Source organism: Phoxinus phoxinus (genome assembly GCF_949152265.1).
Source record: "Phoxinus phoxinus genome assembly, chromosome: 7".
Classification (NCBI taxonomy): domain Eukaryota; kingdom Metazoa; phylum Chordata; class Actinopteri; order Cypriniformes; family Leuciscidae; genus Phoxinus; species Phoxinus phoxinus.
The window spans coordinates 8,972,371-8,989,081 of NC_136882.1; positions in this window are offsets into that span (position 1 = coordinate 8,972,371).

Below are 16,711 nucleotides of genomic sequence, written 5' to 3' on the forward strand. Positions count from 1 at the left end.
TGGGATTTTGACGACAGGTCCCGGGTCATCGTTTTTTTTTTTTTTTTTTTTTTTTTTCATACTTTCCTATCATGGTTAAAAGGCAAAATATATTCTTTAAACTGATGGCAGTTAAGCTCCATCCACAAAGAAATTGAGTTCAAGTCCCGGGTCATGTTTTTTTTTTTTTCATACTTTTGGGATTTTGACGACAGGTCCCGGGTCATCGTTTTTTTTTTTTTTCATACTTTCCTATCATGGTTAAAAGGCTAAATATATTCTTTAAACTGATGGCAGTTAAGCTCCATCCACAAAGAAATTGAGTTCAAGTCCCGGGTCATGTTTTTTTTAGTTTTTTGTTTTTTTCATACTTTTGGGATTTTGACGACAGGTCCCGGGTCATTGTTTTTTTTTTTTTTTTCATACTTTCCTATCATGGTTAAAAGGCAAAAGATATTCTTTAAACTGATGCCAGTTAAGCTCCATCCACAAAGAAATTGAGTTCAAGTCCCGGGTCATGTTTTATTTTGTTTTTTGTTTTTTTCATACTTTTGGGATTTTGACGACAGGTCCCGGGTCATCGTTTTTTTTTTTTTTTTCATACTTTCCTATCATTGTTAAAAGGCAAAATATATTATTTAAACTGATGGCAGTTAAGCTCCATCCACAAAGAAATTGAGTTCAAGTCCCGGGTCATGTTTTTTTTTGTTTTTTGTTTTTTTCATACTTTTGGGATTTTGACGACAGGTCCCGGGTCATCGTTTTTTTTTTTTTTTTCATACTTTCCTATCATGGTTAAAAGGCAAAAAATATTCTTTAAACTGATGGCAGTTAAGCTCCATCCACAAAGAAATTGAGTTCAAGTCCCGGGTCATGTTTTTTTTTTTGTTTTTTTGTTTTTTCATACTTTTGGGATTTTGACGACAGGTCCCGGGTCATGTTTTTTTTTTTGTTTTTTTGTTTTTTCATACTTTTGGGATTTTGACGACAGGTCCCGGGTCATCGTTTTTTTTTTTTTTTTTTTTTTTTCATACTTTCCAATCATGGTTAAAAGGCAAAATATATTCTTTAAACTGATGGCAGTTAAGCTCCATCCACAAAGAAATTGAGTTCAAGTCCCGGGTCATGTTTTTTTTAGTTTTTTGTTTTTTTCATACTTTTGGGATTTTGACGACAGGTCCCGGGTCATCGTTTTTTTTTTTTTTTTCATACTTTCCTATCATGGTTAAAAGGCAAAATATATTCTTTAAACTGATGGCAGTTAAGCTCCATCCACAAAGAAATTGAGTTCAAGTCCCGGGTCATGTTTTTTTTTGTTTTTTGTTTTTTTCATACTTTTGGGATTTTGACGACAGGTCCCGGGTCATCGTTTTTTTTTGTTTTTTTGTTTTTTCATACTTTTGGGATTTTGACGACAGGTCCCGGGTCATCGTTTTTTTTTTTTTTTTCATACTTTCCTATCATGGTTAAAAGGCAAAATATATTCTTTAAACTGATGGCAGTTAAGCTCCATCCACTAAGAAATTGAGTTCAAGTCCCGGGTCATGTTTTTTTCATACTTTTGGGATTTTGACGACAGGTCCCGGGTCATCGTTTTTTTTTTTTTTTGTTTTTTTTTTCATACTTTCCTATCATGGTGAAAAGGCAAAAGATATTCTTTAAACTGATGGCAGTTAAGCTCCATCCACAAAGAAATTGAGTTCAAGTCCCGAGTCATGTTTTTTTTTGTTTTTTTGTTTTTTCATACTTTTGGGATTTTGACGACAGGTCCCGGGTCATCGTTTTTTTTTTTTTTTCATACTTTCCTATCATGGTTAAAAGGCAAAAGATATTCTTTAAACTGATGGCAGTTGAGCTCCATCCACAAAGAAATTGAGTTCAAGTCCCGGGTCATGTTTTTTTTTGTTTTTTGTTTTTTTCATACTTTTGGGATTTTGACGACAGGTCCCGGGTCATCGTTTTTTTTTTTTTTTTTCATACTTTACTATCATGGTTAAAAGGCAAAAGATATTCTTTAAACTGATGGCAGTTAAGCTCCATCCACAAAGAAATTGAGTTCAAGTCCCGGGTAATGTTTTTTTTTGTTTTTTGTTTTTGTCATACTTTTGGGATTTTGACGACAGGTCCCGGGTCATCGTTTTTTTTTTTTTTTTCATACTTTCCTATCATGGTTAAAAGGCAAAAGATATTCTTTAAACTGATGGCAGTTAAGCTCCATCCACAAAGAAATTGAGTTCAAGTCCCGTTTCATGTTTTTTTTTGTTTTTTTGTTTGTGGGATTTTGACGACAGGTCCCGGGTCATCGTTTTTTTAGTTTTTTTCATACTTTCCTATCATTGTTAAAAGGCAAAAGATATTCTTTAAACTGATGGCAGTTAAGCTCCATCCACAAAGAAATTGAGTTCAAGTCCCGGGTCATGTTTTTTTTTGTTTTTTTGTTTTTTCATACTTTTGGGATTTTGACGACAGGTCCCGGGTCATCGTTTTTTTTTTTGTTTTTTTTTTTTTTCATACTTTCCTATCATGGTTAAAAGGCAAAAGATATTCTTTAAACTGATGGCAGTTAAGCTCCATCCACAAAGAAATTGAGTTCAAGTCCCGGGTCATGTTTTTTTTTGTTTTTTGTTTTTTTCATACTTTTGGGATTTTGACGACAGGTCCCGGGTCATCGTTTTTTTTTTTTTTTTCATACTTTCCTATCATGGTTAAAAGGCAAAAAATATTCTTTAAACTGATGGCAGTTAAGCTCCATCCACAAAGAAATTGAGTTCAAGTCCCGGGTAATGTTTTTTTTTGTTTTTTGTTTTTTTCATACTTTTGGGATTTTGACGACAGGTCCCGGGTCATCGTTTTTTTTTTTTTTTTTTTTTTTTTTTTCATACTTTCCTATCATGGTTAAAAGGCAAAAGATATTCTTTAAACTGATGGCAGTTAAGCTCCATCCACAAAGAAATTGAGTTCAAGTCCCGGGTCAATTTTTTTTTTTGTTTTTTTGTTTTGGGATTTTGACGACAGGTCCCGGGTCATCGTTTTTTTAGTTTTTTTCATACTTTCCTATCATTGTTAAAAGGCAAAAGATATTCTTTAAACTGATGGCAGTTAAGCTCCATCCACAAATAAATTGAGTTCAAGTCCCGGGTCATGTTTTTTTTTGTTTTTTGTTTTTTTCATACTTTTGGGATTTTGACGACAGGTCCCGGGTCATCGTTTTTTTTTTTTTTTTCATACTTTCCTATCATGGTTAAAAGGCAAAAAATATTCTTTAAACTGATGGCAGTTAAGCTCCATCCACAAAGAAATTGAGTTCAAGTCCCGGGTAATGTTTTTTTTGTTTTTTGTTTTTTTCATACTTTTGGGATTTTGACGACAGGTCCCGGGTCATCGTTTTTTTTTTTTTTTTTTTTTTTTTTCATACTTTCCTATCATGGTTAAAAGGCAAAATATATTCTTTAAACTGATGGCAGTTAAGCTCCATCCACAAAGAAATTGAGTTCAAGTCCCGGGTCATGTTTTTTTTTTGTTTTTTGTTTTTTTCATACTTTTGGGATTTTGACGACAGGTCCCGGGTCATCGTTTTTTTTTTTTTCATACTTTCCTATCATGGTTAAAAGGCAAAAGATATTCTTTAAACTGATGGCAGTTAAGCTCCATCCACAAAGAAATTGAGTTCAAGTCCCGGGTCATGTTTTTTTAGTTTTTTTGTTTTGGGATTTTGACGACAGGTCCCGGGTCATCGTTTTTTTAGTTGTTTTCATACTTTCCTATCATTGTTAAAAGGCAAAAGATATTCTTTAAACTGATGGCAGTTAAGCTCCATCCACAAAGAAATTGAGTTCAAGTCCCGGGTCATGTTTTTTTTTGTTTTTTTGTTTTTTCATACTTTTGGGATTTTGACGACAGGTCCCGGGTCATCGTTTTTTTTTTTTTTTTTTTTTTTTTTCATACTTTCCTATCATGGTTAAAAGGCAAAATATATTCTTTAAACTGATGGCAGTTAAGCTCCATCCACAAAGAAATTGAGTTCAAGTCCCGGGTCATGTTTTTTTTTTTTTCATACTTTTGGGATTTTGACGACAGGTCCCGGGTCATCGTTTTTTTTTTTTTTCATACTTTCCTATCATGGTTAAAAGGCAAAATATATTCTTTAAACTGATGGCAGTTAAGCTCCATCCACAAAAAAATTGAGTTCAAGTCCCGGGTCATGGTTTTTTTTTTTTTTTTTTTCATACTTTTGGGATTTTGACGACAGGTCCCGGGTCATTGTTTTTTTTGTTTTTTTCATACTTTCCTATCATGGTTAAAAGGCAAAAGATATTCTTTAAACTGATGGCAGTTAAGCTCCATCCACAAAGAAATTGAGTTCAAGTTCCGGGTCATGTTTTTTTTTGTTTTTTTGTTTTTTCATACTTTTGGGATTTTGACGACAGGTCCCGGGTCATTGTTTTTTTTGTTTTTTTCATACTTTCCTATCATGGTTAAAAGGCAAAAGATATTCTTTAAACTGATGGCAGTTAAGCTCCATCCACAAAGAAATTGAGTTCAAGTCCCGGGTCATGTTTTTTTTAGTTTTTTGTTTTTTTCATACTTTTGGGATTTTGACGACATGTCCCGGGTCATCGTTTTTTTTTTTTTTTTCATACTTTCCTATCATGGTTAAAAGGCAAAATATATTCTTTAAACTGATGGCAGTTAAGCTCCATCCACAAAGAAATTGAGTTCAAGTCCCGGGTCATGTTTTTTTTTGTTTTTTTGTTTTTTCATACTTTTGGGATTTTGACGACAGGTCCCGGGTCATCGTTTTTTTTTTTTTTTATTTTTTTTTTTTATACCTTCCTATCATGGTTAAAAGGCAAAATATATTCTTTAAACTGATGGCAGTTAAGCTCCATCCACAAAGAAATTGAGTTCAAGTCCCGGGTCATGTTTTTTTTGTTTTTTGTTTTTTTCATACTTTTGGGATTTTGACGACAGGTCCCGCGGGTCATCGTTTTTTTTTTTTTTTTTTTTTTTTTTTTCATACTTTCCTATCATGGTTAAAAGGCAAAAGATATTCTTTAAACTGATGGCAGTTAAGCTCCATCCACAAAGAAATTGAGTTCAAGTCCCGGGTCATGTTTTTTTTTGTTTTTTGTTTTTTTCATACTTTTGGGATTTTGACGACAGGTCCCGGGTCATCGGTTTTTTTTTTTCCATACTTTCCTATCATGGTTAAAAGGCAAAAGATATTCTTTAAACTGATGGCAGTTAAGCTCCATCCACAAAGAAATTGAGTTCAAGTCCCGGGTCATGTTTTTTTTTGTTTTTTTGTTTTGGGATTTTGACGACAGGTCCCGGGTCATCGTTTTTTTAGTTTTTTTCATACTTTCCTATCATTGTTAAAAGGCAAAAGATATTCTTTAAACTGATGGCAGTTAAGCTCCATCCACAAAGAAATTGAGTTCAAGTCCCGGGTCATGTTTTTTTTTTGTTTTTTTGTTTTTTCATACTTTTGGGATTTTGACGACAGGTCCCGGGTCATCGTTTTTTTTTTTTTTTTTTTTTTTTTTCATACTTTCCTATCATGGTTAAAAGGCAAAATATATTCTTTAAACTGATGGCAGTTAAGCTCCATCCACAAAGAAATTGAGTTCAAGTCCCGGGTCATGTTTTTTTTTTTTTCATACTTTTGGGATTTTGACGACAGGTCCCGGGTCATCGTTTTTTTTTTTTTTCATACTTTCCTATCATGGTTAAAAGGCTAAATATATTCTTTAAACTGATGGCAGTTAAGCTCCATCCACAAAAAAATTGAGTTCAAGTCCCGGGTCATGTTTTTTTTTTTTTTTTTTTTTATACTTTTGGGATTTTGACGACAGGTCCCGGGTCATTGTTTTTTTTGTTTTTTTCATACTTTCCTATCATGGTTAAAAGGCAAAAGATATTCTTTAAACTGATGGCAGTTAAGCTCCATCCACAAAGAAATTGAGTTCAAGTCCCGGGTCATGTTTTTTTTAGTTTTTTGTTTTTTTCATACTTTTGGGATTTTGACGACAGGTCCCGGGTCATTGTTTTTTTTTTTTTTTTCATACTTTCCTATCATGGTTAAAAGGCAAAAGATATTCTTTAAACTGATGCCAGTTAAGCTCCATCCACAAAGAAATTGAGTTCAAGTCCCGGGTCATGTTTTATTTTGTTTTTTGTTTTTTTCATACTTTTGGGATTTTGACGACAGGTCCCGGGTCATCGTTTTTTTTTTTTTTTTCATACTTTCCTATCATTGTTAAAAGGCAAAATATATTATTTAAACTGATGGCAGTTAAGCTCCATCCACAAAGAAATTGAGTTCAAGTCCCGGGTCATGTTTTTTTTTGTTTTTTGTTTTTTTCATACTTTTGGGATTTTGACGACAGGTCCCGGGTCATCGTTTTTTGTTTTTTTTTCATACTTTCCTATCATGGTTAAAAGGCAAAAAATATTCTTTAAACTGATGGCAGTTAAGCTCCATCCACAAAGAAATTGAGTTCAAGTCCCGGGTCATGTTTTTTTTTTTGTTTTTTTGTTTTTTCATACTTTTGGGATTTTGACGACAGGTCCCGGGTCATCGTTTTTTTTTTTTTTTTTTTTTTTTCATACTTTCCAATCATGGTTAAAAGGCAAAATATATTCTTTAAACTGATGGCAGTTAAGCTCCATCCACAAAGAAATTGAGTTCAAGTCCCGGGTCATGTTTTTTTTAGTTTTTTGTTTTTTTCATACTTTTGGGATTTTGACGACAGGTCCCGGGTCATCGTTTTTTTTTTTTTTTTCATACTTTCCTATCATGGTTAAAAGGCAAAATATATTCTTTAAACTGATGGCAGTTAAGCTCCATCCACAAAGAAATTGAGTTCAAGTCCCGGGTCATGTTTTTTTTTGTTTTTTGTTTTTTTCATACTTTTGGGATTTTGACGACAGGTCCCGGGTCATCGTTTTTTTTTTTTTTTTATACTTTCCTATCATGGTTAAAAGGCAAAAGATATTCTTTAAACTGATGGCAGTTAAGCTCCATCCACAAAGAAATTGAGTTTAAGTCCCGGGTCATGTTTTTTTTTGTTTTTTTGTTTTTTCATACTTTTGGGATTTTGACGACAGGTCCCGGGTCATCGTTTTTTTTTGTTTTTTTGTTTTTTCATACTTTTGGGATTTTGACGACAGGTCCCGGGTCATCGTTTTTTTTTTTTTTTTCATACTTTCCTATCATGGTTAAAAGGCAAAATATATTCTTTAAACTGATGGCAGTTAAGCTCCATCCACTAAGAAATTGAGTTCAAGTCCCGGGTCATGTTTTTTTCATACTTTTGGGATTTTGACGACAGGTCCCGGGTCATCGTTTTTTTTTTTTTTTTTTTTTTTTTTCATACTTTCCTATCATGGTGAAAAGGCAAAAGATATTCTTTAAACTGATGGCAGTTAAGCTCCATCCACAAAGAAATTGAGTTCAAGTCCCGAGTCATGTTTTTTTTTGTTTTTTTGTTTTTTCATACTTTTGGGATTTTGACGACAGGTCCCGGGTCATCGTTTTTTTTTTTTTTTCATACTTTCCTATCATGGTTAAAAGGCAAAAGATATTCTTTAAACTGATGGCAGTTGAGCTCCATCCACAAAGAAATTGAGTTCAAGTCCCGGGTCATGTTTTTTTTTGTTTTTTGTTTTTTTCATACTTTTGGGATTTTGACGACAGGTCCCGGGTCATCGTTTTTTTTTTTTTTTTTCATACTTTCCTATCATGGTTAAAAGGCAAAAGATATTCTTTAAACTGATGGCAGTTAAGCTCCATCCACAAAGAAATTGAGTTCAAGTCCCGGGTCATGTTTTTTTTTGTTTTTTGTTTTTTTCATACTTTTGGGATTTTGACGACAGGTCCCGGGTCATCGTTTTTTTTTTTTTTTTCATACTTTCCTATCATGGTTAAAAGGCAAAAGATATTCTTTAAACTGATGGCAGTTAAGCTCCATCCACAAAGAAATTGAGTTCAAGTCCCGGGTCATGTATTTTTTTGTTTTTTGTTTTTGTCATACTTTTGGGATTTTGACGACAGGTCCCGGGTCATCGTTTTTTTTTTTTTTTTCATACTTTCCTATCATGGTTAAAAGGCAAAAGATATTCTTTAAACTGATGGCAGTTAAGCTCCATCCACAAAGAAATTGAGTTCAAGTCCCGTTTCATGTTTTTTTTTGTTTTTTTGTTTTGGGATTTTGACGACAGGTCCCGGGTCATCGTTTTTTTAGTTTTTTTCATACTTTCCTATCATTGTTAAAAGGCAAAAGATATTCTTTAAACTGATGGCAGTTAAGCTCCATCCACAAAGAAATTGAGTTCAAGTCCCGGGTCATGTTTTTTTTTGTTTTTTTGTTTTTTCATACTTTTGGGATTTTGACGACAGGTCCCGGGTCATCGTTTTTTTTTTTGTTTTTGTTTTTTTTCATACTTTCCTATCATGGTTAAAAGGCAAAAGATATTCTTTAAACTGATGGCAGTTAAGCTCCATCCACAAAGAAATTGAGTTCAAGTCCCGGGTCATGTTTTTTTTTGTTTTTTGTTTTTTTCATACTTTTGGGATTTTGACGACAGGTCCCGGGTCATCGTTTTTTTTTTTTTTTTCATACTTTCCTATCATGGTTAAAAGGCAAAAAATATTCTTTAAACTGATGGCAGTTAAGCTCCATCCACAAAGAAATTGAGTTCAAGTCCCGGGTAATGTTTTTTTTTGTTTTTTGTTTTTTTCATACTTTTGGGATTTTGACGACAGGTCCCGGGTCATTGTTTTTTTTTTTTTTTTTGTTTTTTTTTCATACTTTCCTATCATGGTTAAAAGGCAAAATATATTATTTAAACTGATGGCAGTTAAGCTCCATCCACAAAGAAATTGAGTTCAAGTCCCGGGTCATGTTTTTTTTTTGTTTTTTGTTTTTTTCATACTTTTGGGATTTTGACGACAGGTCCCGGGTCATCGTTTTTTTTTTTTTTTCATACTTTCCTATCATGGTTAAAAGGCAAAAGATATTCTTTAAACTGATGGCAGTTAAGCTCCATCCACAAAGAAATTGAGTTCAAGTCCCGGGTCATGTTTTTTTTTGTTTTTTTGTTTTTTCATACTTTTGGGATTTTGACGACAGGTCCCGGGTCATCGTTTTTTTTTTTGTTTGTTTTTTTTTTCATACTTTCCAATCATGGTTAAAAGGCAAAAGATATTCTTTAAACTGATGGCAGTTAAGCTCCATCCACAAAGAAATTGAGTTCAAGTCCCGGGTCATGTTTTTTTTTTTTTTTTTCATACTTTTGGGATTTTGACGACAGGTCCCGGGTCATCGTTTTTTTTTTTTTTTTCATACTTTCCTATCATGGTTAAAAGGCAAAATATATTATTTAAACTGATGGCAGTTAAGCTCCATCCACAAAGAAATTGAGTTCAAGTCCCGGGTCATGTTTTTTTTTGTTTTTTGTTTTTTTCATACTTTTGGGATTTTGACGACAGGTCCCGGGTCATCGTTTTTTTTTGTTTTTTTGTTTTTTCATACTTTTGGGATTTTGACGACAGGTCCCGGGTCATCGTTTTTTTTTTTTTTTCATACTTTCCTATCATGGTTAAAAGGCAAAATATATTCTTTAAACTGATGGCAGTTAAGCTCCATCCACTAAGAAATTGAGTTCAAGTCCCGGGTCATGTTTTTTTTTGTTTTTTTCATACTTTTGGGATTTTGACGACAGGTCCCGGGTCATCGTTTTTTTTTTTTTTTTTTTTTTTTTTCATACTTTCCTATCATGGTGAAAAGGCAAAAGATATTCTTTAAACTGATGGCAGTTAAGCTCCATCCACAAAGAAATTGAGTTCAAGTCCCGAGTCATGTTTTTTTTTGTTTTTTTGTTTTTTCATACTTTTGGGATTTTGACGACAGGTCCCGGGTCATCGTTTTTTTTTTTTTTTCATACTTTCCTATCATGGTTAAAAGGCAAAAGATATTCTTTAAACTGATGGCAGTTAAGCTCCATCCACAAAGAAATTGAGTTCAAGTCCCGGGTCATGTTTTTTTTTGTTTTTTGTTTTTTTCATACTTTTGGGATTTTGACGACAGGTCCCGGGTCATCGTTTTTTTTTTTTTTTTCATACTTTCCTATCATGGTTAAAAGGCAAAAGATATTCTTTAAACTGATGGCAGTTAAGCTCCATCCACAAAGAAATTGAGTTCAATTCCCGGGTCATGTTTTTTTTTTGTTTTTTGTTTTTTTCATACTTTTGGGATTTTGACGACAGGTCCCGGGTCATCGTTTTTTGTTTTTTTTTCATAATTTCCTATCATGGTTAAAAGGCAAAAGATATTCTTTAAACTGATGGCAGTTAAGCTCCATCCACAAAGAAATTGAGTTCAAGTCCCGGGTCATGTTTTTTTTTGTTTTTTGTTTTTTTCATACTTTTGGGATTTTGACGACAGGTCCCGGGTCATCGTTTTTTTTTTTTTTTTCATACTTTCCTATCATTGTTAAAAGGCAAAAGATATTCTTTAAACTGATGGCAGTTAAGCTCCATCCACAAAGAAATTGAGTTCAAGTCCCGGGTCATGTTTTTTTTGTTTTTTTGTTTTTTCATACTTTTGGGATTTTGACGACAGGTCCCGGGTCATCGTTTTTTTTTTTTTTCATACTTTCCTATCATGGTTAAAAGGCAAAATATATTCTTTAAACTGATGGCAGTTAAGCTCCATCCACAAAAAAATTGAGTTCAAGTCCCGGGTCATGTTTTTTTTTTTTTCATACTTTTGGGATTTTGACGACAGGTCCCGGGTCATCGTTTTTTTTTTTTTTCATACTTTCCTATCATGGTTAAAAGGCAAAATATATTCTTTAAACTGATGGCAGTTAAGCTCCATCCACAAAAAAATTTAGTTCAAGTCCCGGGTCATGTTTTTTTTTTTTGTTTTTTTCATACTTTTGGGATTTTGACGACAGGTCCCGGGTCATCGTTTTTTTTTTTTTTTTCATACTTTCCTATCATGGTTAAAAGGCAAAAGATATTCTTTAAACTGATGGCAGTTAAGCTCCATCCACAAAGAAATTGAGTTCAAGTCCCGGGTCATGTTTTTTTTTGTTTTTTGTTTTTTTGTTTCAAGATATTCTTTAAACTGATGGCAGTTAAGCTCCATCCACAAAGAAATTGAGTTCAAGTCCCGGGTCATGTTTTTTTTTGTTTTTTGTTTTTTTCATACTTTTGGGATTTTGACGACAGGTCCCGGGTCATCGTTTTTTTTTTTTTTTTCATACTTTCCTATCATGGTTAAAAGGCAAAAAATATTCTTTAAACTGATGGCAGTTAAGCTCCATCCACAAAGAAATTGAGTTCAAGTCCCGGGTCATGTTTTTTTTTGTTTTTTGTTTTTTTCATACTTTTGGGATTTTGACGACAGGTCCCGGGTCATCGTTTTTTGTTTTTTTTTCATACTTTCCTATCATGGTTAAAAGGCAAAAAATATTCTTTAAACTGATGGCAGTTAAGCTCCATCCACAAAGAAATTGAGTTCAAGTCCCGGGTCATGTTTTTTTTTGTTTTTTGTTTTTTTCATACTTTTGGGATTTTGACGACAGGTCCCGGGTCATCGGTTTTTTTTTTTTTCATACTTTCCTATCATGGTTAAAAGGCAAAAGATATTCTTTAAACTGATGGCAGTTAAGCTCCATCCACAAAGAAATTGAGTTCAAGTCCCGGGTCATGTTTTTTTTTGTTTTTTTGTTTTGGGATTTTGACGACAGGTCCCGGGTCATCGTTTTTTTAGTTTTTTTCATACTTTCCTATCATTGTTAAAAGGCAAAAGATATTCTTTAAACTGATGGCAGTTAAGCTCCATCCACAAAGAAATTGAGTTCAAGTCCCGGGTCATGGTTTTTTTTGTTTTTTGTTTTTTTCATACTTTTGGGATTTTGACGACAGGTCCCGGGTCATCGTTTTTTGTTTTTTTTCATACTTTCCTATCATGGTTAAAAGGCAAAAGATATTCTTTAAACTGATGGCAGTTAAGCTCCATCCACAAAGAAATTGAGTTCAAGTCCCGGGTCATGTTTTTTTTTGTTTTTTGTTTTTTTCATACTTTTGGGATTTTGACGACAGGTCCCGGGTCATCGTTTTTTTTTTTTTTTTCATACTTTCCTATCATGGTTAAAAGGCAAAAAATATTCTTTAAACTGATGGCAGTTAAGCTCCATCCACAAAGAAATTGAGTTCAAGTCCCGGGTCATGTTTTTTTTTGTTTTTTGTTTTTTTCATACTTTTGGGATTTTGACGACAGGTCCCGGGTCATCGTTTTTTGTTTTTTTTTCATACTTTCCTATCATGGTTAAAAGGCAAAAAATATTCTTTAAACTGATGGCAGTTAAGCTCCATCCACAAAGAAATTGAGTTCAAGTCCCGGGTAATGTTTTTTTTGTTTTTTGTTTTTTTCATACTTTTGGGATTTTGACGACAGGTCCCGGGTCATCGTTTTTTTTTTTTTTTTTTTTTTTTTTTTCATACTTTCCTATCATGGTTAAAAGGCAAAATATATTCTTTAAACTGATGGCAGTTAAGCTCCATCCACAAAGAAATTGAGTTCAAGTCCCGGGTCATGTTTTTTTTTGTTTTTTGTTTTTTTCATACTTTTGGGATTTTGACGACAGGTCCCGGGTCATCGGTTTTTTTTTTTTCATACTTTCCTATCATGGTTAAAAGGCAAAAGATATTCTTTAAACTGATGGCAGTTAAGCTCCATCCACAAAGAAATTGAGTTCAAGTCCCGGGTCATGTTTTTTTTAGGTTTTTTGTTTTGGGATTTTGACGACAGGTCCCGGGTCATCGTTTTTTTAGTTTTTTTCATACTTTCCTATCATTGTTAAAAGGCAAAAGATATTCTTTAAACTGATGGCAGTTAAGCTCCATCCACAAAGAAATTGAGTTCAAGTCCCGGGTCATGTTTTTTTTTGTTTTTTTGTTTTTTCATACTTTTGGGATTTTGACGACAGGTCCCGGGTCATCGTTTTTTTTTTTTTTTTTTTTTTTTCATACTTTCCTATCATGGTTAAAAGGCAAAATATATTCTTTAAACTGATGGCAGTTAAGCTCCATCCACAAAGAAATTGAGTTCAAGTCCCGGGTCATGTTTTTTTTTTTTTCATACTTTTGGGATTTTGACGACAGGTCCCGGGTCATCGTTTTTTTTTTTTTTCATACTTTCCTATCATGGTTAAAAGGCAAAATATATTCTTTAAACTGATGGCAGTTAAGCTCCATCCACAAAAAAATTGAGTTCAAGTCCCGGGTCATGTTTTTTTTTTTTTTTTTTTTTATACTTTTGGGATTTTGACGACAGGTCCCGGGTCATTGTTTTTTTTTGTTTTTTTCATACTTTCCTATCATGGTTAAAAGGCAAAAGATATTCTTTAAACTGATGGCAGTTAAGCTCCATCCACAAAGAAATTGAGTTCAAGTCCCGGGTCATGTTTTTTTTTGTTTTTTGTTTTTGTCATACTTTTGGGATTTTGACGACAGGTCCCGGGTCATCGTTTTTTTTTTTTTTTTCATACTTTCCTATCATGGTTAAAAGGCAAAAGATATTCTTTAAACTGATGGCAGTTAAGCTCCATCCACAAAGAAATTGAGTTCAAGTCCCGGGTAATGTTTTTTTTTGTTTTTTGTTTTTTTCATACTTTTGGGATTTTGACGACAGGTCCCGGGTCATCGTTTTTTTTTTTTTTCATACTTTCCTATCATGGTTAAAAGGCAAAAGATATTCTTTAAACTGATGGCAGTTAAGCTCCATCCACAAAGAAATTGAGTTCAAGTCCCGTTTCATGTTTTTTTTTGTTTTTTTGTTTTGGGATTTTGACGACAGGTCCCGGGTCATCGTTTTTTTAGTTTTTTTCATACTTTCCTATCATTGTTAAAAGGCAAAAGATATTCTTTAAACTGATGGCAGTTAAGCTCCATCCACAAAGAAATTGAGTTCAAGTCCCGGGTCATGTTTTTTTTTGTTTTTTTGTTTTTTCATACTTTTGGGATTTTGACGACAGGTCCCGGGTCATCGTTTTTTTTTTTTTTTTTTTTTTTTTTTTCTCATACTTTCCTATCATGGTTAAAAGGCAAAATATATTCTTTAAACTGATGGCAGTTAAGCTCCATCCACAAAGAAATTGAGTTCAAGTCCCGGGTCATGTTTTTTTTTGTTTTTTGTTTTTTTCATACTTTTGGGATTTTGACGACAGGTCCCGGGTCATCGTTTTTTGTTTTTTTTTCATACTTTCCTATCATGGTTAAAAGGCAAAAAATATTCTTTAAACTGATGGCAGTTAAGCTCCATCCACAAAGAAATTGAGTTCAAGTCCCGGGTCATGTTTTTTTTTGTTTTTTGTTTTTTTCATACTTTTGGGATTTTGACGACAGGTCCCGGGTCATCGTTTTTTTTTTTTTTTCATACTTTCCTATCATGGTTAAAAGGCAAAATATATTCTTTAAACTGATGGCAGTTAAGCTCCATCCACAAAGAAATTGAGTTCAAGTCCCGGGTCATGTTTTTTTTTTTTTTTTTTCTCATACTTTTGGGATTTTGACGACAGGTCCCGGGTCATCGTTTTTTTTTTTTTTTCATACTTTCCTATCATGGTTAAAAGGCAAAATATATTCTTTAAACTGATGGCAGTTAAGCTCCATCCACAAAGAAATTGAGTTCAAGTCCCGGGTAATGTTTTTTTTGTTTTTTGTTTTTTTCATACTTTTGGGATTTTGACGACAGGTCCCGGGTCATTGGGTTTTTTTTTTTTTTTTTTTTTTTTTATACTTTCCTATCATGGTTAAAAGGCAAAAGATATTCTTTAAACTGATGGCAGTTAAGCTCCATCCACAAAGAAATTGAGTTCAAGTCCCGGGTCATGGTTTTTTTTGTTTTTTGTTTTTTTCATACTTTTGGGATTTTGACGACAGGTCCCGGGTCATCGTTTTTTTTTTTTTTTTCATACTTTCCTATCATGGTTAAAAGGCAAAAAATATTCTTTAAACTGATGGCAGTTAAGCTCCATCCACAAATAAATTGAGTTCAAGTCCCGGGTCATGTTTTTTTTTGTTTTTTGTTTTTTTCATACTTTTGGGATTTTGACGACAGGTCCCGGGTCATCGTTTTTTGTTTTTTTTTCATACTTTCCTATCATGGTTAAAAGGCAAAAAATATTCTTTAAACTGATGGCAGTTAAGCTCCATCCACAAAGAAATTGAGTTCAAGTCCCGGGTAATGTTTTTTTTGTTTTTTGTTTTTTTCATACTTTTGGGATTTTGACGACAGGTCCCGGGTCATCGTTTTTTTTTTTTTTTTTTTTTTTTTTTTTCATACTTTCCTATCATGGTTAAAAGGCAAAATATATTCTTTAAACTGATGGCAGTTAAGCTCCATCCACAAAGAAATTGAGTTCAAGTCCCGGGTCATGTTTTTTTTTGTTTTTTGTTTTTTTCATACTTTTGGGATTTTGACGACAGGTCCCGGGTCATCGGTTTTTTTTTTTTCATACTTTCCTATCATGGTTAAAAGGCAAAAGATATTCTTTAAACTGATGGCAGTTAAGCTCCATCCACAAAGAAATTGAGTTCAAGTCCCGGGTCATGTTTTTTTAGTTTTTTTGTTTTGGGATTTTGACGACAGGTCCCGGGTCATCGTTTTTTTAGTTGTTTTCATACTTTCCTATCATTGTTAAAAGGCAAAAGATATTCTTTAAACTGATGGCAGTTAAGCTCCATCCACAAAGAAATTGAGTTCAAGTCCCGGGTCATGTTTTTTTTTGTTTTTTTGTTTTTTCATACTTTTGGGATTTTGACGACAGGTCCCGGGTCATCGTTTTTTTTTTTTTTTTTTTTTTTTTTCATACTTTCCTATCATGGTTAAAAGGCAAAATATATTCTTTAAACTGATGGCAGTTAAGCTCCATCCACAAAGAAATTGAGTTCAAGTCCCGGGTCATGTTTTTTTTTTTTTCATACTTTTGGGATTTTGACGACAGGTCCCGGGTCATCGTTTTTTTTTTTTTTCATACTTTCCTATCATGGTTAAAAGGCAAAATATATTCTTTAAACTGATGGCAGTTAAGCTCCATCCACAAAAAAATTGAGTTCAAGTCCCGGGTCATGGTTTTTTTTTTTTTTTTTTTTTCATACTTTTGGGATTTTGACGACAGGTCCCGGGTCATCGTTTTTTTTTTTTTTTTTTTTTTTTTTTTTCATACTTTCCTATCATGGTTAAAAGGCAAAATATATTCTTTAAACTGATGGCAGTTAAGCTCCATCCACAAAGAAATTAAGTTCAAGTCCCGGGTCATGTTTTTTTTTGTTTTTTGTTTTTTTCATACTTTTGGGATTTTGACGACAGGTCCCGGGTCATCGGTTTTTTTTTTTTCATACTTTCCTATCATGGTTAAAAGGCAAAAGATATTCTTTAAACTGATGGCAGTTAAGCTCCATCCACAAAGAAATTGAGTTCAAGTCCCGGGTCATGTTTTTTTAGTTTTTTTGTTTTGGGATTTTGACGACAGGTCCCGGGTCATCGTTTTTTTAGTTGTTTTCATACTTTCCTATCATTGTTAAAAGGCAAAAGATATTCTTTAAACTGATGGCAGTTAAGCTCCATCCACAAAGAAATTGAGTTCAAGTCCCGGGTCATGTTTTTTTTTGTTTTTTTGTTTTTTCATACTTTTGGGATTTTGACGACAGGTCCCG